At 42.4% G+C, this 27,869-nt stretch overlaps 2 pseudogenes; one reads left to right on the forward strand and one right to left on the reverse strand.

Moving 5' to 3' along the window:
• LOC133753725 (carnosine N-methyltransferase-like) overlaps positions 1-27,869 on the reverse strand; it is a 53,824-nt pseudogene that overhangs the window by 23,024 nt on the left and 2,931 nt on the right.
• LOC133753726 (probable palmitoyltransferase ZDHHC24) lies at positions 18,401-19,212 on the forward strand (annotated as a pseudogene).

The following is a 27,869-nucleotide window of genomic DNA, read 5'->3' on the forward strand; positions in this document are numbered from 1 at the left end:
GATATTTAGGTAGGTTATATCATTTACTCTTCTCATCAGCGCTGACACACATAATATTTTTATTCCTAGCATACAGTCTTCTCATACAAGTTCTTCCAAATATATTCTTCAATGAATATGTATGCATTTCTATATATGCATAGAAATACAAACATGATATATTACTTATGTATATTACATAATAAATAACATTAATGTATTACCTGTACATTGTCCAAATAAATTCAATTATACACAGAAGTTTAAAATGTAGTTTGGTTCAGTTTCCTTTGATAATTTTGAAACTATTTACACTCTGTTCATGAGAAATTTCCATGAGCTGGAGTTTCCTTTTTCCATTTTCCATCAGAACTTCCAGCACAAAGGAGTCCAATTCTTGAAGCAGGGTTCAGAATAAGTGCCTTGCCAAACACAGTGACCTCTGTTACATAGTGACCCCTGTTTCAGTCATGCTGGTGCATCTCCCACTCTTTTCTGAGGGAAGAAAGCCAGAGATGTTCAGTATATGGTGATGTGAATGAAATGAAATATACGATCTTCACTGCATGCTTCTGTTTAAATACATGTCTCCTAACACCTTTCTCCCGGGCCCTATTGTGCTGTGTCCAAATGGAAGCTATCTTTAGGGCTGGATTTTACCTCCACATGAAATTTCAGGAGGCACCAATATCCTCAGCATTCAGTAATACTCATTGAATTATTTTGAAAGTAAAAGTTAATTAATATAAACAAATCATCCAAAATTGAAATAAAACATAAACGTGACCCTTCACTTGCACTATCATGCCTTATTCTGCTCAACCTGTTCGTGGCCCTGGTTCCAGTCAGACTCTGTTGACACAAACATAGGAGACAGATAGCCAAAGTTTCTCCTCTTGACTCATCTAAACATGGCATGGAAATATTTACCTCAGTGCCCAGGAGCATTCCCACTGCCCAAGAACATACAGGTCCAAACTGCCTTGAACGCCTAGGTGGCCTTTGCTTCAGGAAGGACAGGCAGGGGTTCCCAGAGAGAGGAAGCCTGCACCCAATGTGGCTCCCCGGAAAATGTGTGCCTCCTGAATCTGCTGCTTACTGCATTAAGGCACCTGGGGAAAAAATGCACTGCAGCTTCTGCATTTGCAGGTGGTTAACTAGGTGAGGCAGAGGTTACTGCTGTCCTGCTGCCACAATCCTGGAAAACCTCTTTGTCCTGGTAGAGCAGCTGCAGTTCTGAGGTAACACAGACCACTATTTTGACCATTCCATCTCTTCTCAATACAATCACTAAGACCATGGGAGGAATTACATATGAAAAGAAAGAAAGGCAGAAGCAGAGAGAACATTTGAGATCTATGAACATGGGTTCCAGGAGGTAAGGGTACCTTAAACCCACAGAGAGACAACACTCAGCTGTCTCAGAAAAAGGTGGTTCCTTAAAGTCCAACCTAACACCAGTAACTGTCTAACACTGGCTATGAAGTCCCTCCTGGTCTCCATTGATGCCCACGGTGCAGTAGCAGGTGTCATCATGGTCTCATCAGGGCAGAGGGTCATGCCCTACATACTGACCATCACTCCTTGAGCTTATGTCACCTCTGGGCTGTGACCTGCACTGAAACAGAGTCAGGACAAAAGGTATAGTCAGCCTGCTGGGTCTGATCTCCTTATGGTGCCTGGACCATTGGACTATAAGTCAGTATGCTGGCTTCACATTCAAAACCTAATTATTACCACTTAGAGGCTGATTGTTGGCATTCTCCTTATGTCTTCTCTCACAGGGTAGGACTTCAGGTGCACATAAATGCACAGGTGTTGAGGTAAACTATGGAAAGTGATTGTAAGAAGGGTGCACCCAGGGTGCAGGGGACTTGTGCTCAACAGGGGCAGTATCTTGCAGCACAGCTAACTACACTCATCTTGGTGGAGTCTTGCCCTGAAAATGGACTTTGCTCAATCTTTCCTAATTTGGGTGTGGGTATGGGTGGGGAGGGGACACCTCATGCAATACCTTGGCAAAGAGTTTGAAGATGTCTTTTAACCAAGCTCTGAATATCCAGGAGGAAATAATCTAGTATAAGCTAGTAAATAAGCTGAAATGATGTTATGGTATATATACATTATGGAATACTACTTAGCAGTTAAAAATGAAATCCTGTCTTTTGCAACAAAATTGATGCAACTGGAAACCATTCATTATACTCAGTGAAAGTAAACTGAAAATAGATATTTGTAAAAATTAGGAGTGAGAATAGGAGAGAGAGGAGGAAGAAGGGTACTAGAGTGAGCAGGAGGGAGGATAGAGTGGGAAGAATCACTATCTTTCTAAATGTGTATATATGAAATGTATGGAATGTGTATACCTGAAATAAAATTTAAAAAAATAACCTAGTCAAATAGTGGGCCATTCTCTGCAGGACCAAGTTGCTCTGTATAAGACTGAATGTCTATCAGAAACAACGATTTACCCAAAATTACATTGTTGTTTTGTGTTTGTTAAATAGAGATGACTGAGAATTGCTTAGGATAAAAGGGAATAGACTATGGGCTCTGGAGATCAGCTGTGAAAGCTTCTGAACCTACAGACACTGCTCTTTTCCTGCCTACCATTTCTCCCCAGTTGGGGTCTGGGAGCCCAGGAAAATTTCCCCTACCCCAAACTGTAGAAGTAAAACTGGGATGGGACATCTAGCTGATACCTTTGGATATCCTGGTTCCTAGACATAGTAAAAGGTGTTTCTGCAGGGCTGCAGAGCTGGATGGAGGAATTATTACTGTGGCAAAGGAAATGGAGTATTCTTATAAGCCAAGGAGATCTCTTTTCTCTGGCTCCATGGAAATGGCCTTGTGGAATAGCCCAAAAGTGTGGTTACTTTGGACACTATCTGGTGCCACTGTGCACCATTAGATGGCATGTGTCAATGTAAATAAGGCCACAGAGGAACAGATTCCTGACTTTCTTGTTCTGCCTGTGGATCCCCACCTCCTTATACCCCATCTGTAATGCCCCCTCTCCATGCTGGATAGGACACAACTTCCTTTATCAGCCTGAAATTTCAAATGCATGAAAGCAGGGATGAGAAGCCCCAAAATACATTTCAAACAGCAGATGTACACAGTACAATCAGCTTTCTTTCCTTTTTTTTGACAGGCAGAGTTAGACAGTGAGAGAGAGAGACAGAGTAAAAGGTCTTCCTTCCGTTGGTTCACCCCCTAAATGGCTGCTACAGCCGGCACGCAGAGCCAGGTGCTTCCTCCTGGTCTCCCATGCGGGTGCAGGGCCCAAGCACTTGGGCCATCCTCCACTGCCTTCCCGGGCCACAGTAGAGAGCTGGCCTGGAAGAGGAGCAACCGGGACAGAATCTGGCGTCCCAACCAGGACTAGAACCTGGGGTGCCGGCACCACAGGTGGAGGATTAGCCTAGTGAGCCGCGGCGCCGGCCATTATCAGCTTTATTTTGGTGGATGTGTATATACCTAATATATAGTAATTACTTAAAATGCATGCATTTCCACAGATTCTGTGGAATTAAGAGGAAAATCTCAATGGGATGGGATGAAAAGGAGCAAGGTATTCAAACAACTCCAAACAGTTGTAAATTTACAGCTACATGCTGAATTTGATCTATTTTAGATAGCCAGATCACATTTTATTTAAACTTGTGAGGGACCGGTGCTGTGACACAGCGGGTTAAAGTCCCTGCCTGTAGCGCTGGCATCCCATATGGGCATCAGTTTGAATCCCAGCTGTTCCACTTCCAATCCAGCTCCCTGCTAATGCACCTGGGAAAGCAGCAGAGGATGGCCTAAGTCCTTGGGCCCCTTTACCCATCATGAGAGACCTCAAAGAAGCTCCTGGCTTTGGATCAGCCCAGCTCCAGCCATTGTAGGCATTAGGGGAGTGAACCAGCCAATGGAAGACCTCTCTCTCTCTACCTCTTTCTATAACTATGTCTTTCAAATAAATAAAACAAATCTTTAAAATAAACTTGTGAACTGGTTGACAACTTTAAAAGGATTTTAGTTTTCATAACAATATTTGCATTTATGGCAAAATCCTCAAAAATCAGGCAATGTAAAAAAAAAAAAATCTTTTTGTCTGTGGTCCCACATTCACATCCAGGTACCCTGAATTGGAACTGAGAATTAGCTGTCCCTTTTAGAGGAGACACAGTTTTTCTCAGAGCACCACAGTCTCCACCTTGTTTGATCCTCTGATTTCTGTTTAATATTTAGTATAGTCAATCTAGTCCAGCTGATACCCTAAGAAAATCTCCAATACCCCTCAATATACCCACAGACTATGAGGAAGATTCACAAATTACATTATTTCACTAGAAAACCTGTCACTGAGTATCTTAAAAGTTAATCCCCACATTATGGACATAACCATAATATTGTTATTATGGCCAACTATGTACAGTTCTTTTCTAATGTTCTTTTGGTTGTACAAACATAAGATTACAACACAATATTTTGATATACATGAAATGCCACCCTATTTGCTTCCAAAAATTCCTCTCCATGTTGCTTCTCCCAAGCAATCATCTATCAATCCTTGGTAAAAAAGAAGTATTGGTTTGGGAAAGTAGGGTGTGAACTAGAAATGTGAATGAGACTATCTTATCTCTAGAGCATAATACATGGAATTATTCCCTATGGCATTGTAATACTTTCATTCTTTTATGTTTTTCAGGTTTTTAAAATGCACACAAGTTTACTAAATACCTACAATAACTTTGTACACTAAGTGTGGTTTATTATACTCATTACTTTTGGATGAGTCAACAAATAGAGGTTGAATGCCCTGTATTAAGTTATGAAGATAGTAATAGTGATAGCATGGAGATACTATATAAAAAATGTTCTATTGTGACATAAACATATAATGCAGGTAGAAAGTTTTCAAATAGCCTGCCATAGCTAAATGAAATTTTCTGTAATCCTAATGGTAATCACCAAACAAAATCCTAGAGAAGACACACAAAAGATAAAGAAAAAGCAGTCAAAGCTCACCAGTAGGGGCCAAGCATTGTGGAGCAGTGGCTTAAGGTAAGACCTGGCCCAGCATATGGTCTATCCTAAACAATGTTCCACACACTGATGAAAAGAATGTGTACGCTGCTGTGGGATGAAATGTTCTGTAGACCTCAATTAGATGCACTTGGTTGATAGCACAGATTATCTCTGTTGTTTCTTTGTTGATGTTTGTCTAGTAGATCAGCCCATGGATGAAAGATGCCATCTAGGAAACCGACATCCCATATCACAGTGCTGGTTAGAGTACTGGTTACTCCAGATTTAACTCACTGCTAATGCACCTAGTAAAGCAGCACAAGATGACCCAAGTGCTTGGGCCCCTGTTAACCACATGGGATACCAGAATGGAGTTCCTGACTCCTGAATGAAGACTGGCCAAACCTACTTCTTATGGGCACTTTGGGAGTGAATCAGTGGCTGGAAGATAGACTTTCTGTGAGCATGTGTGTGTATGTATGCGTATGGGTCGTTTTCTATCTCTCTCACTCTTCTTTTCAAATAAGTAAATGAATAAACCTTTTTTTTTTTTTGACAGGCAGAGTTAGACAGTGAACTAGAGACAGAGAGTGAATAAACCGTTTTTAAAAAGATACCACAACATAAAATCCAAAAACACAGAAGACTATGTGAGAAGTAGAGCAATTAAGGATTTAAAAATACGAACACAATTAATAAAAGTACTTAATATCAGTAAAGAATACTAAATGATTCCTTCCAAAGACAGAAAGCAGCTCATTAGATTACATAAAAGATAAAACCCTATGGTACTTACAAAAAAACAAAGTTTCAAAGACTTACAGAGACTGAGAGTGAAGAGATGCAAAAAGATATCCCATACACATCACATACTAAAGACAGCACAGTTGGCTACATCTTTATCATTGAATATAGAAAAAAAGTTTTGACTTTAAATTAGAAACAGTAAAAACAGACTTAAAAGGTTACTGGTTGATGATAATCAGTCAATCCATCAAGCAGATAGATACAGCAGGAATATATGAAGCAGATATCAACAAAGATGACATAGAGAGTAACACAATAATAGTATAATAATATGTCACATTCAACAATAGGCACATCATTCTTCCAGAGTGATGAAGAATATTCAGAAAAATTCTGTGGGGGTACAGAAAGACATAAAAGGTTCCTGCGGGAAAATGATAATAGGTATTGTTGAATTTAGGGAAAAAAATGATGGATGGATTAAAAATGTTTGGAAATAAAAGTATAGCAATCAAATCAAATAGTATACCAAAGCAAAACACTCTTAAACTTTGGAGGTATCCAAAAACCTGTATGCTCATCAACTAAACTGGTCAACTTTAATAATACATGCAAAAGGTTCATCCAATATTATATACAAAGTTGAGATTAAAGGAAGAAAGTAAAAATATTTCTGTGGCAAATCTAGCTTGAGATTCATAATTATTAGGTGAGTACACATTCAAAGCACAAATAATTTTGAGGCTGTAAGTCATTATTCACAATGTCAACTCGTTAACCACAGTTAAAAGACTGTAGCTTAAGTGGCAACAAACTATACCATGGCCAAATACCTACACTATCATTGTATGTAAAGTCATAAAGAACTTTTTCAGAACAAACAGCCCAAAGCTATAAAAGCCTCATCAGAGGAGAAGCTTAGAAAAACTTTTATAATAAATCACATAAATCCAAATGATATCAATGATTCAAAATACAGGCAATATCTTACATATTACTGAACTATGACATATTTGTTTATGGAGGCACTATGAGACCCAGGAAGGCAAATATTTCTATGCCTAAAAATTTTTAGGAACAGAAATATACTGAAACTCTTCATTTGAACAACAGCACACAACAAATCTACAGAAAGTTACATGAAAATATGGTGAAAGTTTTTACCCAACTTGAGACCTGAGTTTTACTTTTTCTTCTAACCTGCTATTGAATATTAAATATTGAAATGTGGATGTCATTTTACTTTTACATCAATTCCAGCACTACAAAGAAATATACAAGTATATTGTAAAAACTGATTTATGTCTGAATGTACACATTTGCATGTGAGGTGGCACATAAGAACATTAAACCTGTAACTTGATCAATTCATTTATAAATGCACACTTGTATGGGAAAATTGCCTGAGTGAGGATATGTTATTTTCTTAGGATATGTAAGCATAAGGTGTTACAAATCCTGGAAAATATGATGGTACTTTTCTCCCTTAAATACTAGTCGGCCTAGTCTCGGAACCCAGAAAGAGGCAATGTGTACTCAAATGCCTCTGATGTCTCCTAGGTTTTCCAGACCTAAGACATTTCATCGAACCAGAGCCATTTTGTTATTGTTCACCCATATGGGATGCCGGCGCCGTAGGCAGAGGATTAACCAAGTGAGCCACAGCGCCGGCCCTGCAAAGTAGGTAATTTGAAAATATCTGAAAGTTGCTAAATTTGACTATATATAATCATTGGATATGTGAAAATTTCACTTTGGAGTCAGTGGTCTTTGGGCTAGTCCCTAGCCTAATGTGAACAATTAAACAATATGAGGTCCACTTTAAACCAATGCTCAAGGGCTACCATTGACTTTCATATTTATCGGCAAGGAATACTATACAAGTATTAAGAACTAAATCCCTAAGAAAACAAAACATATTTCCACACATTCAAGAATTACTAGAGGACTTTGTGTACCTCCCTGTGTGCCACTCACCAGCTCCCTGAATGTGAAAGTTTTTGTTCCATCCTACAGAGATATCTGCTTCAATCCTACTAGACTATTCCTAGAAGCTAGGAATTTGATAGCCATGTCCTAAGGCAGAACCATGGATATTGGTCCTTGATTCTAAAAGCATCTGTCTGCAGTTATGACCATGGATCTAAACTGGGATAAGAAAACACCAGGGCATCACCATTAGGAATTCTATCATCATACAGACGGCTTGGACAACATTTCAGCTTGGTGCAAATCATTTTTCAAGCAAGCAGTCTATTGTGCAGCTAACTCCACAGGCTCAAGAATGGCTGAAGTATGATTATAGATAGTTCCGTCATCATAACTCAGTAACCTGTCCAAGTGGGACTAATTGGCACAGCTCCAGTTCCACAGCGTAAAATCTGAAGCATTTCCCTCAGCTAGGGAAAAGTCAGGGGATTTTACCATCCCTATCAATCCCCAAGGCAGTTTGGTTGCCTTTAGCGTTGAAATGATTTCATTTGGCCACATCTACTCATTACATCATGCCAAAATTTCAACTGTGCTCCTGCTTTTAGACACACCACAAAACATTTCATTGTCCTCTGCTTTGTTTATTGTCCTTCTAAAGTATCTTTGCTTTACCTACCCAACAAGGACTATGTTTCAGGTCCTGGTGAGATCTGTTCCCTCCTAGGGTACACTTCAGGAAGAAGACAGAATCAGGAATTGAGCCCAGATGAAAACTACGGAAATCCTATTATGGGTTGTTGACTGCTAAGCTGAATGTACACCCATAAGTCCACTTTTATATCCTATTAAATGGAAATACATAAAACAATTATAAACAGGCATTTTGTTGCACAGAATGCATAAAGATAGCTGTGACAAGAAAAAAAAGGATTGGACAGAGTTATATAAGAACAGAATTTTTGGGCCGGTGCCGTGGCTCACTTGGTTAATCCTCCACTTGCGGCGCCCGCATCCTATATGGGCGCCGGGTTCTAGTCCAAGTTGCTCCTCTTCCAGTCCAGCTCTCTGCTGTGGCTTGGGAGGGCAGTGGAGGATGGCCCAAGTGCTTGGGCCCTGCACCCGCATGGGAGACCAGGAAGAAGTACCTGGCTCCTGGCTTCAGATCAGCACAGTGCTGGCCATAGCGGCCATTTGGGGGGTGAACCAATGGAAGGAAGACCTTTGTCTCTCTCTCTCACTGTGTATAACTCTGTCAAATAAATTAGAAAAAAAAAAAATTTGTTGCTATTGGGAGTGTTTTTTTAAAAAGGTTTTTATTTATTTATTTATTTGAAAAGCAGAATTACAGAGAGGAAGAGGCAGAGATAGAGGTCTTCCACCCACTGGTTCACTCCCCAGATGGCCTCAATGGCCAGAGCTGTGCTGATCCAAAGCCAGGAGCCAGGAGCTTCTTCCAAGTCTCCCATGAGAATGCAGGGGCCCAAGGACTTTGGGCCATCTTCTACTGCTTTCCCAGGCCACAGGAGGGAGCTGGATAGGAAGTGGAGCAGATGGGATTTGAACCGTCTCCCATACAGGATGCCGGCACTGCAGGCAGCGTCATTACCTACTATGCCACAGCGCCAGTCTCAATTGGGAGTGCTGACAACTCACAATAAATAGCTATATAATTAGGATGTTATATGTAATTTCAGTGTTAATATAATTTTGATAATTTTGTGTATATATTTGGGATTTTCATCCCCATAGGCATATTAACTTAAAGATCAAATTCCCACCCCATTGTTGTCTTCTTGACACATTGTCCTCCATATGGAATGTTCATCTTTTACTTCTGTACTAATTTTGCAAGGACAAACATACCCAATACGCACATAAAGTATTCCAGATATGTAAAAGAAAAAAATGAGGAGGGAATCAAAATTCACTACAAAATTTAACTAACTGGAGAAAATTCAGTAGTGGTAGAAATGAAAGACAAAATACTATAAGAAGAGACAACAAAGACTAGCTTTGACTCTCCAATGAAAAGTCATTGTTAGCATGAATTTTTCAAAGAGAAGAATACATCTGTTTTGGCCATATTAACATCACATGAAATACACATAAGACAAAAATTGTTAGTGGAAACAAAGAAGGGTATTATATATTGAAAATTATTATGGGGTCAGCATTAGGCCCATTGAAAAAGACACTGCATGGGATACCTATGTGGCATATCAAAGTACTTGCATTCCACTCATAGATATGGATACTTATTCCCATTACAGCTGAGGTACGCTATAGAAACCAGCAGGTCATGGAACATGTACATGAGTCCCAGCTACAAATGTTACAGATCCACATGGAGTTCCAGGCTCCTGGACTGGTTGTTATTTGAGAAGTGAACAAGCAGATTATTCTGCTAATGCAGGTAGGAAATAGCATATTGTAGTTCGAATACCTGAGTTCTTGCCACCATGCAGGAGATACAGGTGGAGCTCCAGGCTTTGGTCAGACTCTTCCCAGGCTATCATTATTTGGAAGTGAATCTGCAGGTGCAATACATTACTTTCTCTTTTTCCTCTGTCTCTTGTTGCTGTTTTTCAAAAAATGAATAAACCTTTTAAAGAAATCAATGAAAGCAAAACTTAATTTCTTAGCAAATAAACACAATTTTAAAATTCTTAGGAAAAAAAGAAACTGACAAACTAAAATCAGAAATGAAAGACAGGACAGAGTGAAATGAAATGAAATGAAAGACCACAGAACTGACAGAAATAAACCAAATTATAACAGAATTTAACAAACATTGAATTCCGACAAATTAGATAATGAATGTACTGGTCACATTCCTACAACTCACATACTACCAAAACCATCTCCAGAATAAATAAAGATCTGCAGACATAGAACAAGTATGATAACAGCCATTTGAATGTTATGTGTACTGCACCAGAGCTAAAACACAAATTTAATAGGCTTGAGATCCCTGGGTGTTTTCATATAGAAGGAAGCAGACTTTCCTTAGATGACAGAACAGAAAAAAGAGGTACTGATAGGAGAGAGGCTGGATCCTGGCCTCAAAGCACAATCTGTGGGGAGTGCTGTGGGGTAGTAGGCTAAGCTTTCACCTGCGGCGCTGGCATGCCATATGGGTGCCGATTCATGTCCTGGCTGCTCCTCTTCTGATCTAGCTCTCTGCTAATGGCCTGGGAGAGCAGCAAAAGATGGCCCAAGTCCCTGGGTCCTTGCCACCCATGTAGGAGACCCAAAAGCAGCTTCTGGTTCCTGGCTTCAGATCGGCCCAGCTCTGGCCATTGTAGCCATTTGAGGAGTGAATCAGCAGATGGGAGACCTTTCTCTCTGTCTCTCCCTCACTCTCTGTGTGTAACTCTGCCCCTCAAGTAAATAAATAAAATCTTTGAGGAAAAAAAAAAAGCACAATCTGTGGTTCTGGGCCCAAGAGACACTGTTGTAGCAAAGGAAAAGGAATCACATGAACAGGAGAGAGATGCACATTTCATAAAATTAAATACTTCAGGAATTCCAGTATCAATAATTCAAAATATAGCTCAATTGCAAAAGCTAGCAATTCTTTAGTCAGTTGTCCCTTTATGTTTCTTTGAATTTACTGTTGTGGCAGCTGCTGCTATTGAATATCCATGTCCTTCCCATCTCTCAAATCACACAGAAGAACATCACTGTAAATATACAACGGTAGGGCTTTAAATTTATCTATTTGACTATGTAATCCTTAGTCTCTGTGATTTCAAATCAACTGCTTTCCCCAGATGGGTTCTCAAGTAAGGACATAATTAGGGTTGTGATAATTTGTGGAAATGAGTCAAGGCTTTAAAGAACAGAAACAGGTAATATTTAAAGTCATAAGGGCTATGAGGAGTCACACCTCCTAATACCACTACAATGTGCTGAGGACAGCAACAGATGCATTTGAGATAGACATAACCCTTCATCAATATCTCCATCAGGGACCAAAATTTCAGAGCAGACTAATGCATTTGAGAATCTGCAATTTTGAGAGGCATATACTTACTCGTGGGATAGTTTTTCATGATTATTAAGAAATCCAAATATGTTTAGCTTCTCCATACCATCAGAAATGAAACGTCAAATAGAACACATGAACTTTGTATGTATGTTCAGTAATTAGTGTGTCAGTAGTTATTCTGACCTAGAAATGATCTTTGCTATTACTCTAGGCAGACATAACATTAAGAAAGCTAACCAGCATTATAAGTAATTTCCTAGTAACTTATTTTTTGCATGAGGTTTTAGATTCACTACTGTGCTTGACACACATGAAGTAAAGGATATCACATACTTCACTTTTATTCCATCTTCACCTGTGCATATGATCTTCAGTTTATGGTTTCTATAACCTTAAACATCCAGTACACATAATCATGGCTTATTTGATTATTGAAGCCAAGTAGAATGAAAATATGCACTCACATTATCGTTAAAGCTGACAACATGGAAGACAGAGATGCTTTTAGCAAACCTACATTATTTACCTATCATATTGACCAAAGATTTACCTAACTCAAGTGCACCTGAAATATGTTTGAGCTTATTTCTATTTCTGGGAGTTTTAGAAATTATACATATACACACTTACATATTTGTGTGTATGTGTATGTGTGTGTGTGTGTGTGTGTAGCCTCATTTATATCTATAATAATTTGACTAACATTTCAAGTGATTTTATTAATTCATGGCTTCCTGTAACCAAGACATGGAAAAAATATCACAAATACATTACATTCAATTATGAACATACAAACAGATACAGAGATCTTACCACTTTCATTCTAATATTAGCCATACATACTCATGGGTTAATACCTACTATATATAAATTTATACTCAATTTTGATAGAGAACACTTCTAAGGTTTTCTAATATAATATATAATCTTATGGAGGCTGTGGACTACTCTTTAGGGGAGAGACTAAAGAGACATGAAACAGCATTCTGAATGTCTCTACAGCCCATGAATGAGGATCAAATAGTCAGTTGATTTCCAAAAAGCTTTTGACCATGAGCCTCAGGTAGTTCTTTTGGGGAAGTCTTTGAGAGCTCTGTGGAGGCAGGGGACCTAAATGTGAACATAGAGCTGATGTGACTGTAGAGGTGAGGGAATCAAGTGCTAAGGAAAAAGTCTAGCATGGTGCACAGAGGATGCAGGAGGTAAGCGTCCATTGGGGACATATTAGAGCATTCAAGGCAAAAAAAGAGACAAATGAACGGAAGCTCTTGCATTTCATCTAGTAATGCAAGACAATTTCCTATTCTTCAAAAGGAACAAAATACTATATTTTAAAAATATCTGTTCTTATATTTAATAATTGATCTTAGTATAAAATAATTGGTATTGTAAAAATTCTAGTAATTCAAAAAATCATACCAGAGATGATAAATGTACTCACATTTCAAGAAGAAATGATGAGGGCTGACCCGGAACCCTTTTGCAGATACCATTACACAAAGATGAAGAATGAATGAATGGATGCCTGGATGCAAGGACAGAATGTAATAAAACGGGAATCATATTTAAAATGTTTTTGAAAACTAAACAGAAATGTTACTTCAACTGAAAGAAAAAATAAACACCCAAAGTTGCTGAGAGAACTAATGCGCATTTCCTGTTCTCAAGAGATATTAGTTTCACAATATCCCCCTGGGGTCCTTAAGGATACCCTGCCTTCCCAGCCTGTTACCTTGTGCCCTGGAGACTTGCTTGCCAAGGTCTGTCAAGGACCTGCATACGACTTAAGAACCACCACCAAATGGACAAGAAAGAGAGAGCATCTCAGATGGTTTCTGGTTCTTTACTCTCAGGATTCTTATTTCAGCCACTTGTGACATCTTGGTTCCTGGTATTTAGAACTTTGATATCAAAACTGGGTATGGAAAGAGAAACATAAAATTATAGGAACTTCTGGAAGTGAAGGGGGCTATGAGGACAAATGAGACAGAAGAGTGGCAGGATACAATGTTTAGCTCATAAATATTTTCACTTATATTCTTATTTTCAAGTGAATGAAACTTGTTTCAAGTAGTTAATAAATTGGACGCTTCAACATACCTCTGCTTTACCAAACTTGCTTAGATGGACAGAACACTTTTTTTTTAATTATACATAGTTTCGGGATAAAGCATAATTCAATATATGTACAATATGAAATGATCAAATCAGAGTAATTAGAATTTTCCATCCCTTAAACACAATAGTACACTGATAAAACATATTTCATTCCATTTCCAACAACCACAGGTTTCACAAAACTATTATGATTTTGGTCAGTCTTGAAAGAATATCCCTGGCCACCAGAACTGAAATGGAGCTGAATACTGCCTGTCCTTCTGGAAGAAATAGTCTTCCCCAATTGGCCACAGTCCTCACCCTGCTTACTACTCTGTCTTACCTGCCTGGCCTTTCAACATTTGAGTTTGCAAACCAGATCATTACAAATTTTAATTACACAAAATGTCACACAAAGAAAATCAGAGAGCATTGAAAGATAAATTTCATGTACCTATTAGCCATGTTAAATGACTGTTCATACATGACCTTGTTTCACAAATACCCTAACCAATTCTCCAAAACACTTGGCTCCCCTGGGATTTCTGTGACGGAAATGTAAACAGTATATCATTTCCTTTGCAAATATTTCAGTGGTTCTCTGCAGAAGAAACTCACCTGTGGCTCCTGATCAGGTCTCATTCTGCTATACGATATGTGACATGGATTATAGTGTGGCAATGGGACACATATGGGATAACATGATATAACACGTCAAAGGGCTTATGCCTGATGTGAAACACTGTGCTGGATATTTACATAGGTTATGTCATTTGCTCCACTTATTATATGAAATATATAATGCTTTCATCCCTATATTATAGTCTTCTCATAGAAGTACATCTTAATATATCCTAGTAAATATATATGTATATTTCCACATAAAATTTTTTTAAAGATTTATTTTATTTATTTGAGAGGTAGAGTTACAGACAGAGAGAGGTCTCCCATCCGCTGGTTCACTCCCCAGATGGCTGCAAGGGCCGGAACTGTGCCAATCCAAAGGCAGGAGCCAGGAGCTTCTTCCGGGTCTCCCATGTGAGTGCAGGGGCCCAAGGACTTGGGCCATCTTCTACTGCTTTCTCAGGCTATAGCAGAGAGCTGGATCAGAAGAGGAGCAGCTGGGACTCGAACCAGTGCCCATATGGGATGCCGGCGCTTCAGGCCAGGGCTTTAACCCGCTGCGCCACAGCGCCGGCCCCTCCATATACATATTTAAAAATATACATGAGATATTACTTATGCAGAGTTATATAACTTGTACTGCATTCATATATATAATTTTATACAGATACTTAAAATGTAGTTTGATTCTGTTATGATTTTTTTCAATTAGTTACTCTCTGCTAATGGGAACTTTCCATAAGCTAGAGTTGCTTTTTCAGATTTTCCATTCACAAGACTCCAAAGTTCAAACTTACTTCCCTGGGGGCCGGCGTTGTGGCACAGTGGGTAGAGCTGCCTCCTACAGTGCCAGCATCCCATATTGGCACTGGTTCGAGTCTCATCTGCTCCATTTCTGATCCAGTTCTCTGCTATAGGCTAGGAAAGCAGTAGAGGATGGCCCAATCTTGGGCCCTTGCACACACGTGGGATACCTGGAAGAAGCTCCAGGCTCCTGGCTTCAGATTGACTCAGCTCCAGTTGTTGAGGCCATTTGGGGAGTATTCCAGGCTCTTGGCTTTGAATTGGCTCAGCTCTGGCTGCTGGATGAAGACCTCTTTCTATGCCTCTGCCTCTATATAACTCTGCCTTTCAAATAAATAAATAAATCTTAAAAACAAAAAGGAAACTTCCTTCCTTCTGTTTTTTCTACTTCAGAATATCCAGCACAATGGAATCCAAGTCATTAAGTCAGTTTCCAAATACCTTCTCACCCAAAGTGACCTGCACATGGGTTTCAGTCATGCTTTTTTTTTTCTTTTTTGACAGGCAGAGTTAGACAGTGAGAGAGAGAGAGACAGAGAGAAAGGTCTTCCTTCCATTGGTTCACCCCCCAAAATGGCCACTACGGCCAGAGCGATGCGCCGATCCGAAGCCGGGAGCCGGGTGCTTCCTCCTGGTTTCCCATGTGGGTGCAGGGCCCAAGCACTTGGGCCATCCTCCACTGCCTTCCCAGGCCACAGCAGAGGGTTGGCCTGGAAGAGAAGCAACTGGGACAGAACCGGCGCCCCAACTGGGACTAGAACCTGGAGTGCTGGTGCTGCAGGCGGAGGATTAGCCTAGTGAGCTGCGGCGCTGGCCTTCAGTCATGCTTTCTAAGGAAAGAGAACCACAGATGTCTAGTATTTGGAGTTGTGAATGAAATATGTGACATTCATTTCATGCTTGTGTTTAAATGTCTGTTGCCTAAAACCTCTCTACCAGTCTCCTACTGTGCCATGTCCACATAGAAGTTATCTTTTGGGATGACTTTTCCTCCACACAAAATTTCAGGAGGTTCCAAAACCCATAGGATTCCAGATAGGTAAAACTTGCTGATTTATTTGAAAAATAGATAAAGCTAATTACTATGAACAAATTTTCAAAAATTTAAATAAAGGTAGAATGTAACCCTCCATGCCTTACTCTGCTCACCCTCAACGTGGTCCTAGTTCCAAACTGTTAACACAAACATAGAAGAAAGCCAAAGTTGCTCTACTTGGCTCACTATATGGAAATATTTACCTTGGTACCCAGGAGCAGTACTACCTCACTAATGCTCAAGGGCAGGCAAGTTCCAGCTGCCTGAAACCCCTAAGGTGACTTTTGGTTCAGGAAGGGTGGGAAGGAATCCTAGGAGAGAGGAGGCCTGGACCTAGAGTGGCTCTCTAGAAAGAAGATACCTCCTAAGCCTGTCTACTACTAGACTAACGCACCTGGGAATGAAATGGGCTCCAGCGCCAACACTTGCATGAGGTGAATGTGGTGAGGTGCAGGGCTACTGGCTGAGCCCATGTTTCTTGAGCTCCTAGCCACTACCACCCCCATGGAGATTCTCTTTGTTCATGGGGCCAGGAGCTCCTGTGCCAGTGCTGCCTTCTGCTGATGCACCTACAGCTGCTGTTCCAAGATAATGTTGGACGGTGTTTTGACCTTTTCATTTGCTCAATAAAATCACCAAGTTCACATCTGAAAATTAAGAAAGGCACAGAGACATCAGATGATTTGACACCTGGAGACACGGACCCCAAGAGGTGAAGGGCCATAGCAGGAGAGATGATGACACTCAGGTGTCCCAGGGAAAGGGGATTCCGTGAAGTTCACTGTAACACTTGTCACTGTCCAACCCTGGCCATGAAGTCCCTCCCAGTCATAGTTTATTCTTTAGCTCAATAGAGGCTCCATCCTGCAGCTCAGCTGATTATACTCACTTGTTGGGGCCCTGCCCCAACAAAGGAGCTTTACTCAATTTTGCATGCAGATTTAGGTATGGAGATGCAAGGGAGAGAGGGACACCTCATGCTGTGCCTTGGCAAAATGTTTGCAGATGTCTTTTATCCCAGCTCTGAATATCCACCAGGCAGTAATCCACCACAGAGCAGTAAATAAGCTGAAATGATTTGTCAGGAGGCAGTTTCCTTTAGGATTGTCAGTGATGCTGAACCCTCCACACTTTCAGGAGTTGTAAGAGCAGAATGTTAGGGCTGGGTTTGCTCAGCACTAGGGGTGTTCAGGTGCAGTCTGCAAGAAACCCAAAGGACCTCTTTGAGAAAGTCCAAGTACTCCAGAGTTTTTGAGTATCTTTTGGTGTGTTTTGTGCACACCCTTATGTGCTACCTCCAGCGGACTGGCGGGGGAGATTTCTTGAGATTCAGGAGAGATTCTTCTTCTAGGCCAGACATTCATAGAGCAAGAAAAGAGTCTTGCTTTCTCCCACAAGGCTGCACTTACCTTGGTATTGTGTTAGGAGTTCATTAGACAGATAGTTAGGCAGCATCAGAGATTTTGTCTTTGGTTCTAACAACACACTACAGTTAAAACCATGGATCTGAACTGCAATAAGAGAACATCCTGGCATTACTGACAGGAATTCAGTCATCCTAACAACAGTTTGGCCATAAAATTTTGGCAATGTGCAAGGCATTATTCAAGAAAGTCATCTATTGTAGGCAAACACACAGGCTCAAAGAGTGCTGGCATGTTCTGAGGACCTGTATCATCATGGCTCTCTGAAATACCTCACTGGAATTGACCAACACAGTATTCACTGTCCATGTCCTTTGGTGTTGGAGGATGGTCCACAGCTGGTGATAGGCCCTTGCATCCTGCCACCTCATCACCAAGGCAATGCTAGTTGTCTTATCAATGAAGCAACTTCACATGGCCATATTGGTTTATTATACTATACCCACATTTAAAGTGCCCTCCTCTTGATTCTAGAAGCATTTCTCTTTCTTCTTCTTTATTCATTGTCTTTTTGAGTTTTCATAATATTCCATGCATTCAGGGTGTTTTACTCAGCTTTCTTAAACCACAAGGTCTGACACCTGAGCACTTTATATTCAAAGAAATATCCTGCCTGAGCCAGTATATGTCAAAGTTCTCCAAACTGATAGAAACCATATGAAGTTGAAACATTTATTTTTCTATCATTTATCTATAGAGCAATGCTTATTTTTGTAGATTCATTATAAAAAGATTGGGGTACAGGCCATGGGGCTGCCGTGGGCGGCTGGGTGTGCTGAGGGGGTGACCATGTGGCCGCCACTCGTGCTCAGGGTGCTGTGGGCCATTGCCATGGGCCTGGAGCTGACTTACATGCTGGTGCTGAGTCCCGGGCCTCCACCGCTGGAACCCCTGGCCAGGGCCCTGCAGCTGACGCTGGGCGCCTTCCAGCTGCTTAACCTGCAGGGCAACATGGGGCTCTTCCTGCGCTCGGATCCTAGCAACCGTGGCTGTGGCCTGGGCCAGGTGTACTGCTACCAGTGTCAAAGCAGGTGGCACCACACGGCGGGCATTGCTCTGCCTGCCGCGTCTGTATCTTGCATCGGGACCACCACTGCCACCTGCTTGACCGCTGTGTGGGCTTCCACAACTATGGGCCCTTCCTGTGCCGGCTGCTCCAGGCCGCTGGTGTCCTGCTCATGTCTCCATGCTGCTGGGCCTCGTGCTGGCAGCCCTGCCGCGCACTCAGGTGCCCTACACACCACCGCCCTCCTCCTGCTACCCTGGCTCATGCTGTTCACAGGCAGTGTCTCTGGCCCAGTTTGCCCTGGCCTTCATGATGGACACATGTGTGGTGGGGGCGCTGCTGTGTGCGGTCAGGCTGTCCTTACAGGGGATGCTGTTGTTTGGAGTGAGCTTGGGGCCAGCATTCCTACAACCTGGGCCCCTGCCACAACCTGCAGGCCGTCCTGGGTCCTCGCTGTACCCTCGTCTGGCTCTGTCCCTTCCTGGCCTCCCCGCTGCCCAGGGATGGGATCACCTTCCCGACCTCGGAGGCAGTGGGACTCACCGCTTCCTGACTCCAGGAAGGGCCCAAGCTGCATGGGGGGGGGGGGGGGCAGGGGGGAAGAGGCAGGTTGGCCCTTGATGCCTGCAGTGGGCAATGCCAGCAATGCCAGCTCGGCCTTGGCCTTGGCCTTGGCCCTGCACAGCTTAGCGCCTGCAACTCAGGGTCTTGCTGCCCTTCTGCCAGGCTAATCAACTGCTGACTTTCCTGCTCACAGCCCCCACCCCCCACTCCCCGTCTTTGCTGGATTTCCAGTTCCTCCCTAAGTTGGGGCTGCTGTCAGGCCTGAGGGTCTCAGGGGCCAGGGCTCCACTCCTTGGGGCCAGGCTGCTGGGATCTGGCGGTGAGAAGGCAAACATTCCCAGGTCTAGCACTTTGTCAGTTTCACACAGCCTCTCTTAGCTAACCCAAGCCACTGGGCAGCACTTCTTTCTCAATGGGTGAAAATCTTAAAGCTCAGTGAGATCATGGGGTAGCAAGTTAAGGGGGCAGGACTCAACCTAGGCCACCAGCCAACACGCATCCTGGGAGGAAGCGGGTTATACCTCAAGGAGCTGGGTCCCTGCTCAATTCCAAGTCTTTGCTTTCGCCTTCACCTTGCACAGCTAAAGCGAGCAGGGAACAAACCCGAGGCAGGGGGTGCTGAAGCCTCTGTGAAGCCTGCTCTTCCAGAACTCCTTGTTAACGATTCCTGCATAAATACTGCAAGCAGACAGGCTCAGTGTGGCAGGCGTAAACAAAAGTTTTCTCTTAGAATCTTAGTAAAATGACAGTAAAGAGATAAAAAAGATACGAATTCAGCCAGGGAAGGAAAGTGAGAGGAGAGGCAGCAGCAGGCCAAAGAGGCTGGCAATGTTTGGAAGCACAGAAAGGGGTTGGGTCGCAAGTTCCCAGGGCCAGGAAGCCAGCAGAAGGCCCCCCAGAACCCTGCAGAGGCTCAGGAACTCCGCCAGTGGCAGGGAAGGAAAGCCGAGGCCACAGGCAGACGGTAGGGATGAGTGAAAGTAGGTCAAGGGCAGCTCCGGTGCTCTCCTCCCCACAGGTCCCACTTCACCCGACAGTCACCCTTCTGGGGCGAGAAGGGGTAGAAGAGTTGTTTGGAAGAGAAACCAGATGGGTCTCAGGGTTACTGGGGAAGGGAGGGAGGAGGGACTGGGTCTAAAACAGGGTTAAGTAAAAGTCTGCAGAAAATGTGGGAAGGTCCTCCTTCCAGCAGGCTTGACTAAGGACTCAGGAAGGGTCCGCCCCCCTTGTTTTAAATTTGTGAGAGATGTGCAGCAAGTCTCCCATTCGCTGCATCATTCTCCATATGTCTGCAACTGCACCAGATGCATTCAGTCCAGGCCTCTCACACAGGTGCCAGGAACCCAACTACTTGTGCCATCATCTGCTGCTTCCCCAAGGTGCACATTACCAGGAAGCTGGAGTCAGGAGCAGAAAAGGGACTTGAACTCAGACACCCTAATGTGGGACATGGCTGCCCTAACCCTCGGCTTAACCTCAGGGCCCTTGTGGCAGGCTCTGTGCACGCCCAGGAGGATGGAGCTGCTGGGGTCGTTGGCTGGTTTACGGTGTTTTAAAGATATTGGGGACTCACTGTGCCTGGCTCTTGGTGCTACACATCAGCATTGGCAGATTTGCCCTGAATCCTCCTCCCTGCCATCCCTCTCGCCCCAGGATATCTTCATGATTTTTATTACATGGTAAGGAGCTGCAAATTTATTTGTAAAACAACCCCCTCTCAACCTATGTGGGAAAGTTTCCATTTCCTGCAGGGTCCCCACTGAGCCCTCCCTGGTGGGGGGACATTGTCCTGCACTAGTTCCCTTGCTTTGCTTTTCTGACATGGGCTTGCACTGCTTTTGCATGCTTTTGTATTTTACACGAACGAACTCACACGAACTTTACTCTCCTACACCTTGCCACTTCACTTCCTGCTTTGTTTCTGAGATGTAGCCCATTGTGAATGGCTACGGGCCATTCCTTTTCCCTGTGGTACAGTGATCCACTGCGTACGTAGTATGCCATGAGTAAGTTTTCTCTTCTGTTCCACGGGTCATCTTAGCTACCCCGTTCCCTTCCCTTTGAGAATAATCCACTACTTGGCCCTTGCTCTTCCAGATGAATTTGAGGATCAGCTTATCAAGTCTCACCAATAAAAAACTCCTGAGATCATGAATGGAACCCACTAGAACCTTTAGGTCAACTTGGGGAAAACGGGTATCTACATGAAATTGAATTTTCCAGTTCATGAAAGTGGTGTATCTACCCATCTAATGCCTTCAATAAAGTTATATACACAAAGATTAAAAAAAAAAAAAAAAAAGTTGGCTCCCCTGTGCTGCTTCTGGAAGTTGACAGGTATCAAGACTTGCACTTGCCAAGCTGGAGACCCTGGAGAGTCAAAGCTAATATTTTAGAACAAATTCTGGGCAAAAGTAATATCTAAGCTCTAAGACAGGCAGGAAGAGTTCCCTCTTGCTCGGAAGAGGGTAAACCTTTTCATTCTATTTAGGCCTTTCAAGTGACTGCAGGAGGTACACTCACATCAGGAAGGAAAATCTGCTTTACTTGGTCTTCTTGTTCAGATGTTAGCCTTACCCATCCAAGAACATAAAGGAAAATGTTGGTTCACTACCTGTGCATCTAGTTGTCTACACGATTTGATGCAAAAAAATAAACTATCATACTACATTTACTTGTGAGAAAAAAATATCAGCTTACAAACAATGTTTTAACACTGATAGCCATAGCATTTATAATGCACAGACATAAAGGAAAGAAGAGTGGGCTGGAAGTTGAGGGAGGGCAAAAGGAAAAGGAAGACAAGGGGAGGGGCATTAGGGTGACCAGGAAGGTGGGAGGGGATAAATCAAGAGAATTAGAATGCCAGAAAAGTAGCAAGAGTTGAATATAATTCAAGATCTATGCTGTAATGGCCTGAAGACAATGTCTTAAACTTTACCTCAATCACTTTCCCTTCATTCCTTTTGACCAACACTACCTAGGAGGCATTGGAGGCCAATGTAACTGAGTTGGCAAAGCTAACACATTGCAGGCTAAGTATAAAGCAATAAAAAAAAAATCAGAAGGGAAAATATGGACCACAAAACCTAGAAAAAGAGGAAAATAAAATAGGAAATTTGTAAGCATTAATCATTTTAAAGGTATTTCAAAATTATTAAACTATGAAAAGAATACCACTAAATGCCTTAATGTTCAAAGAGGAATAAAACACCACAGAACAAAAAGCATGTAGAAGATAACCCTTGTAGAAGATGTGTGAAATTCATTATGCAAGAGAGTACAAATACACTGCATTTCATATCTACTTAATAAACTAAGTCTAAAATTATAAGACATAATATTTATAAGGCTGTGGGAAAATATTTTATTGCCAGTGACAGTGACTATAACGATGGCTATTATTGTGTTCACCTTTCTGTTAGTATTTCTGTGCAGTGTAACTAGTATATCCCTGATTTCATAGATCAAACAACTGTGACTCAGAGTGTAGTCTTGTTACACAACCAGTATGGGCAGCGCTGGCATAATAAAGCTTCGTCGAAGTTAATAACCCTATGTTCTTGATAAAAACTGGACACTGCCTCTCATGGAAATATGCATCAAGAATAATGAAAAGATTCAAACCCTTTCATTTATGTATTTGTTTCAGTCTCGGAAAGTTATCCTAAGAAGATAATTTAAAAGGAAAAACACCATATTCCAAAGATGTTCACTCACTGAAAAGATATATACTAGTCACTCATTATGTGTCAGCAAACAACCTTAAGCAAAGTATAAGATAGGAATGCAAATATTAATAGGAAATCCATGAAGGAAATCATACAATGTTGGAAAGCATTTCCAAAATAAATCTAAATGGTGAAAAATGGACCACACTATTGAATATTTAAAGTTAATGTTCACTGAGTGAAGTCCAAGATCTGAAATGAGTCTGAGAAGTTATATTATTTGGAAAGGAGGTTGGGAATAAATTTCCAATAAGAAAAGTCTTCACTGGAAGCATTATCACCTGATTTTTAAAAAGATTTATTTATTTGAAAGGAAGCATTACAGGGAAAGAGGAGAGAGAGAAAAAGAGAGAGACCTTCCACTGATTACTCTCCAAATGGTCAAAATGGCCAGGACTAGGCCAGGCCAAAGCTAGGGGCCAGGAGCTTCTGGGTCTCCCATGCGGATGGCAGGGGCCCACACACTTAGGCCATCTTCCATTGCCTGGACTCCAACTGGCACCCAAACGGGATGCCATCCCTGCAAGTGGTGGCTTAACCCACTGCACCACAGCACTGGCTTCCACCTGACCTTTCAAAAAAATTAATTTACTTATTTGGAAGGCAGAATGAGAGAGAAGACACAAAGAGAGATCTATATGCTGGTTCACACCCCAAAAGGCCAGAACAGCCAAGTCTAGGCCAGGCCGAAGCCAGGGGTCAAAAACTCCATGTGGATCTCCCACGTGGGTGACAGGGACCCAAGTACTTGAGCCATCCCGTGCTGCCTCCCTGGTACATTAACAAGAAGCTGCACAGGAAGTGGAGTAAATGGGACTTGAATCAGGAACTCCAGTATGCAATGCAGGCATTTCAAGCAGTATTTAACCCACAGCACATGTGGCCTGCCCCTGCCTAACTTTTTAGTTACAGACCCCAGACTGTACACTTCTGTACTTGGCATCATCTCTTGATTGTGGCCTCCGGACTGGTAGGCATGCATTCCTCAGAAAACAATCCCTCCTACTTCTATCCCCTATTCTTCTACCTCCAAGTGGCAGAAGGCTCCTGTTTGTTTCCTGGGAACAACCTCTGTTTCTTGAATGGGAAATGAGGACAGGTCTGAAAAAAGCAGTAAATTTAGGTGACCAATAGGGCCACCATGCAGGGAGACTCAAGCCTGATATGCAGAAGCAGACTCAAGCAAACCTGTCATGCAAGCCTCACATGCAGAGGGAATGAAAATGCCCCCCCCCCCCACTACTCAAAAACAAGATAGACACACTGAAAACAAAACAGGATAGTCATAGCTGGACCCGTCCAGCTCCAGATAGCTACTCCCCAGCAAACAGAAGGCCATCAGTGACTAAATTACATGTTTGCAAAACCCTGTACAAATTTCCTCACACCAAAGGGTGTAAACCTCTAGATAACTCTCCCATAGGGGCCACCTCTCCTGAGACTGCTCTCACCTCTGCCAGGAGCTTTTGTTTCTCTTTTTGCTCAGTAAACTTTTCTTCTTGCTCACCCTCCATTATCCTTGTGGCTCAGTCTTCATTTACCCAAGACAAAGTACCAAGTGGCAAAAAAAGAGTTGCAATCCAAAAGACCTGTAGCATTTCCCATCCTGAGGAGGGCAACAAGCAATAGCTTAAGTCATGTTTCTGAGGTCTCTTGGCAAAGCTTAGCGAGAATTTTCTTAAGATTATAATTAGGGGGCCAGGCCATGGCTCACTTGGTTAATCCTCCACCTGCGGCATCCGCATCCCATATGGGCACCAGTTCTAGTCCCAGCTGCTCCTCTTCCAGTCCAGCTGTCTGCTGTGGCCAGGGAAAGCAGTGGAGGATGGCCCAAGTGCTTGGGTCCTGTACCTGCATGGGAGACCAGGAAGAAGCACCTGGCTCCTGGCTTCAGATGGGTGCAGTTCTGGCCGTAGCGGTCATTTGGGGGGTGAACCAACGGAAGGAAGACCTTTCTCTCCGTCTCTGTCTATAACTCTACCTGTCAAATAAATTAAAAAAAAAAAATTAAAATTAGGAACCGGCACTGTGGCATAGCAGGTAAAGCCTGCAGTGCCAGCGTCTCATATGGGTGCTGGTTCGACTCCCAGCTGCTCCACTTCCTAGCCAGCTCTCTGTTATCGCCTGGGAAAGCAGTGGAAGATGGCCCCAAGTCCTTCAGTCCCTGCACCCACATGGGAGACCTGGAGGAAGCTCCTGGCTCCTCGTTTTAGATTGGTGCAGCTCCGGCCATTGCAGCCATTTGGGGAGTGAACCAAGGAATAGAAGATCACTCTTTCTCTCTCTGCCTATCCTTCTCTCTCTGTGTAACTCTGACTTTCAAATAAATAAATCTTTAAAAAAAAGGATTATAATTAACTTGGAGACTGAGGTCTCCAAGAAGCTTGGAGATAAGAAACTCCTAGAGCAGTAGCTACTTGTTAAGTTATTTCAGACACAAATGAGGGTCTATTCTCTCTGGAGTGACCTTGGAACTCCACAGCATGGCACTATGTCCTTTAGTAAGGCTTTGGATACCCCTTGTGCCTTTTCTGTTCAACTAGGAAAAGCTTTTATCCATCCTGTGAATAAAAACTAGAAGATATTTGTTAATTATTTGCTGGAGGCATGAATCTGTCAATCTTCACCTGAGTATGTTACTCTTCTTTGTACAGAAGTCAGGAAAGGAGGTGGCCTAACATGACCACTAGGGTTATTTCATAAACAAAAGAGACAGAAATGAGTTACTTCCCTTATGACAGCATGCAGTCCTTCCCCTCCAAATACTTGAGACCATTTCCTTAAAGCCCCTCTTCCCAGTTGGGTACAATCATGTATTTCCTTAATAATCTTCCAGTGAGAGGCCACTGGGAGGATAAATTTATGATCTAAAAGTCCACCATCCACTCGCATCTTTAGTATAACCTCGTTGTTGGGCCCATTTGATCGCAGGCTCAGTATAGTGAGGCTTTTTAGTTATCACTACGGGCTAAGGTATTAGAGCCATTTCCAGAGCTCCCTGTGCAGCAGCTCTTTTTTTGCTGCCATTTCCCTAATACTGCTGTTTTCCTTTTGGTGTCCCTTACAGTGAATGACAGCCACTTCTAGAGGTTCCAGTACTGCCTGAAGTAGAGCTAATATCTCCTTTCCACACTTAATGGAGGGAAGTCTTCGTGGCCAATAGGCCTCTTTCACTCCAAATTGCTGCATGTTCATGTAACACAAGGGAAGCATATTTGGAATCTCTATATACATTAACTTGATGGCCTTTTCCTCATTGCAAAGCTCTAGTTAATGTGATACGTTCAGCCTTTTGAGCTTAAGTATTATTTGGCAATACCTGAGCTTCTATTACCTGCATAAGATCCACTATGGCATAACCTGCCTTCCTAACGTCTTCCTTCATGTAACAACTGCCATCAGTAAACCTCTCAACATCTGGATTTTCTAGAGGCTCATCTCATAGGTCAGGCCTACTACAATACACTTGTCCTACAGTTTCTGCACAAGAATGAGTTAATTCTTCATTACCCTCAGGTGGTAACAAAGTCACTGGGTTGTGGATTTGGCACACTTTAAGAATTATCTCAGGTGAGTCTAACAGTAGGTCCTGATCTTTTGTGAGATACCTCCTGTTAGTCATTCACATCCTTTAATTTCTAAAACCCCTTGCACCTGGTGTGGAGTTTGAACTTCAAGTGGCAGGCCTAGAGTCAGCTTGGTGGCTTCCTCCATCAACATTGCTGTAGCAGCAACAGCCCTTAAGCATGCAGGCTGCCCTGTGGCCCCTGAATGCAGCTACTTAGGAAAATAGGCCACCGGTCATGGAAGCTGATCCAATATTTTAGTCAGTACTCCTAGAGCAACCCCGTTTCTCTGCTATAAACAAGATGAATGGCTTACTCGGGTTAAGGATTCCTAGTGGTGGAGCTTCTATTAACAACTCTTTAATTCTTCGGAAGGTTTTTGGTAGGTCTCCTATCCCATAAAGTGTGTTTGTGCCAGGGCCCTCATACAAAGGTTTGGTTATTAATCCAAATCCTGGAATCCATATTCTACAAAATCATGCTACACCCAGACATGTCCTTAGCTGCTTTTTCATCTGTGGTGGCCCTATACATGAAATAACTTCCTTTCTTGTGAGTTTAACAGCACACTTTCCTGGAGTCAAGATATATCCTTAGGTAGTTTACCTCCTGTTTAGAAATCTGAGGTTTTGTTGGGGAAACTCTGTATCCCAGTTCTCCTAGATTCTGGGTTAATGGATGCAGAAGAAAGCATCCTTTAAGCAAGGGTTTAGCAGAAGAGGATGAATTGGAACAACTGCCTCATTAACACCCTGAGATCTTGAAGAACCATTCTGTACTTTCCATTTGGTTTCAAAACAGGCAGAATAGGAGTATTACAGGGAGACCAACATGGAACCATTGAAGGCTACTTAGAGCAACTGCCATTGTGTGAGTCTGCTGAATGGACTGCTTCCCATGGTGGAGCATTCTATCCTATGTATGTTATCACTAAACACTTAAAATGCTGCTTTTACCATCCAGTTCATGGAAATTTGGGGTCCTATGGCTAGTTTTCAAATTGTACCCTTAGAACTGAGTCCACAGAATGCATGCAGAATTATACAGATGAACACTCTTTGTAGGAACTAAGAAAAAAATAGACATGGCTCTCCAGAAGCCTAATTATGCTTAAGCATGTGACTTGGATCCATTGTATTACTTGCAATTTTGGCGCCTTAGTCTCCTTTTGTACCCAGAATGGGGTCCATTATTCTACCCAGCCCACTAAGGGCTGTTTCAACCAGGCTTCTGAGTGGCCTTCCTGCATGTTAATTACTATCCAATGCCCCTCATATACATATATATATATATATATATATATATACACGAAACCACCACACCTGGAGTAGCTGGCCACGAGGGTCGAT

The sequence above is a fragment of the Lepus europaeus genome, chromosome X, assembly GCF_033115175.1.
Source record: "Lepus europaeus isolate LE1 chromosome X, mLepTim1.pri, whole genome shotgun sequence".
Classification (NCBI taxonomy): Eukaryota; Metazoa; Chordata; class Mammalia; order Lagomorpha; family Leporidae; genus Lepus; species Lepus europaeus.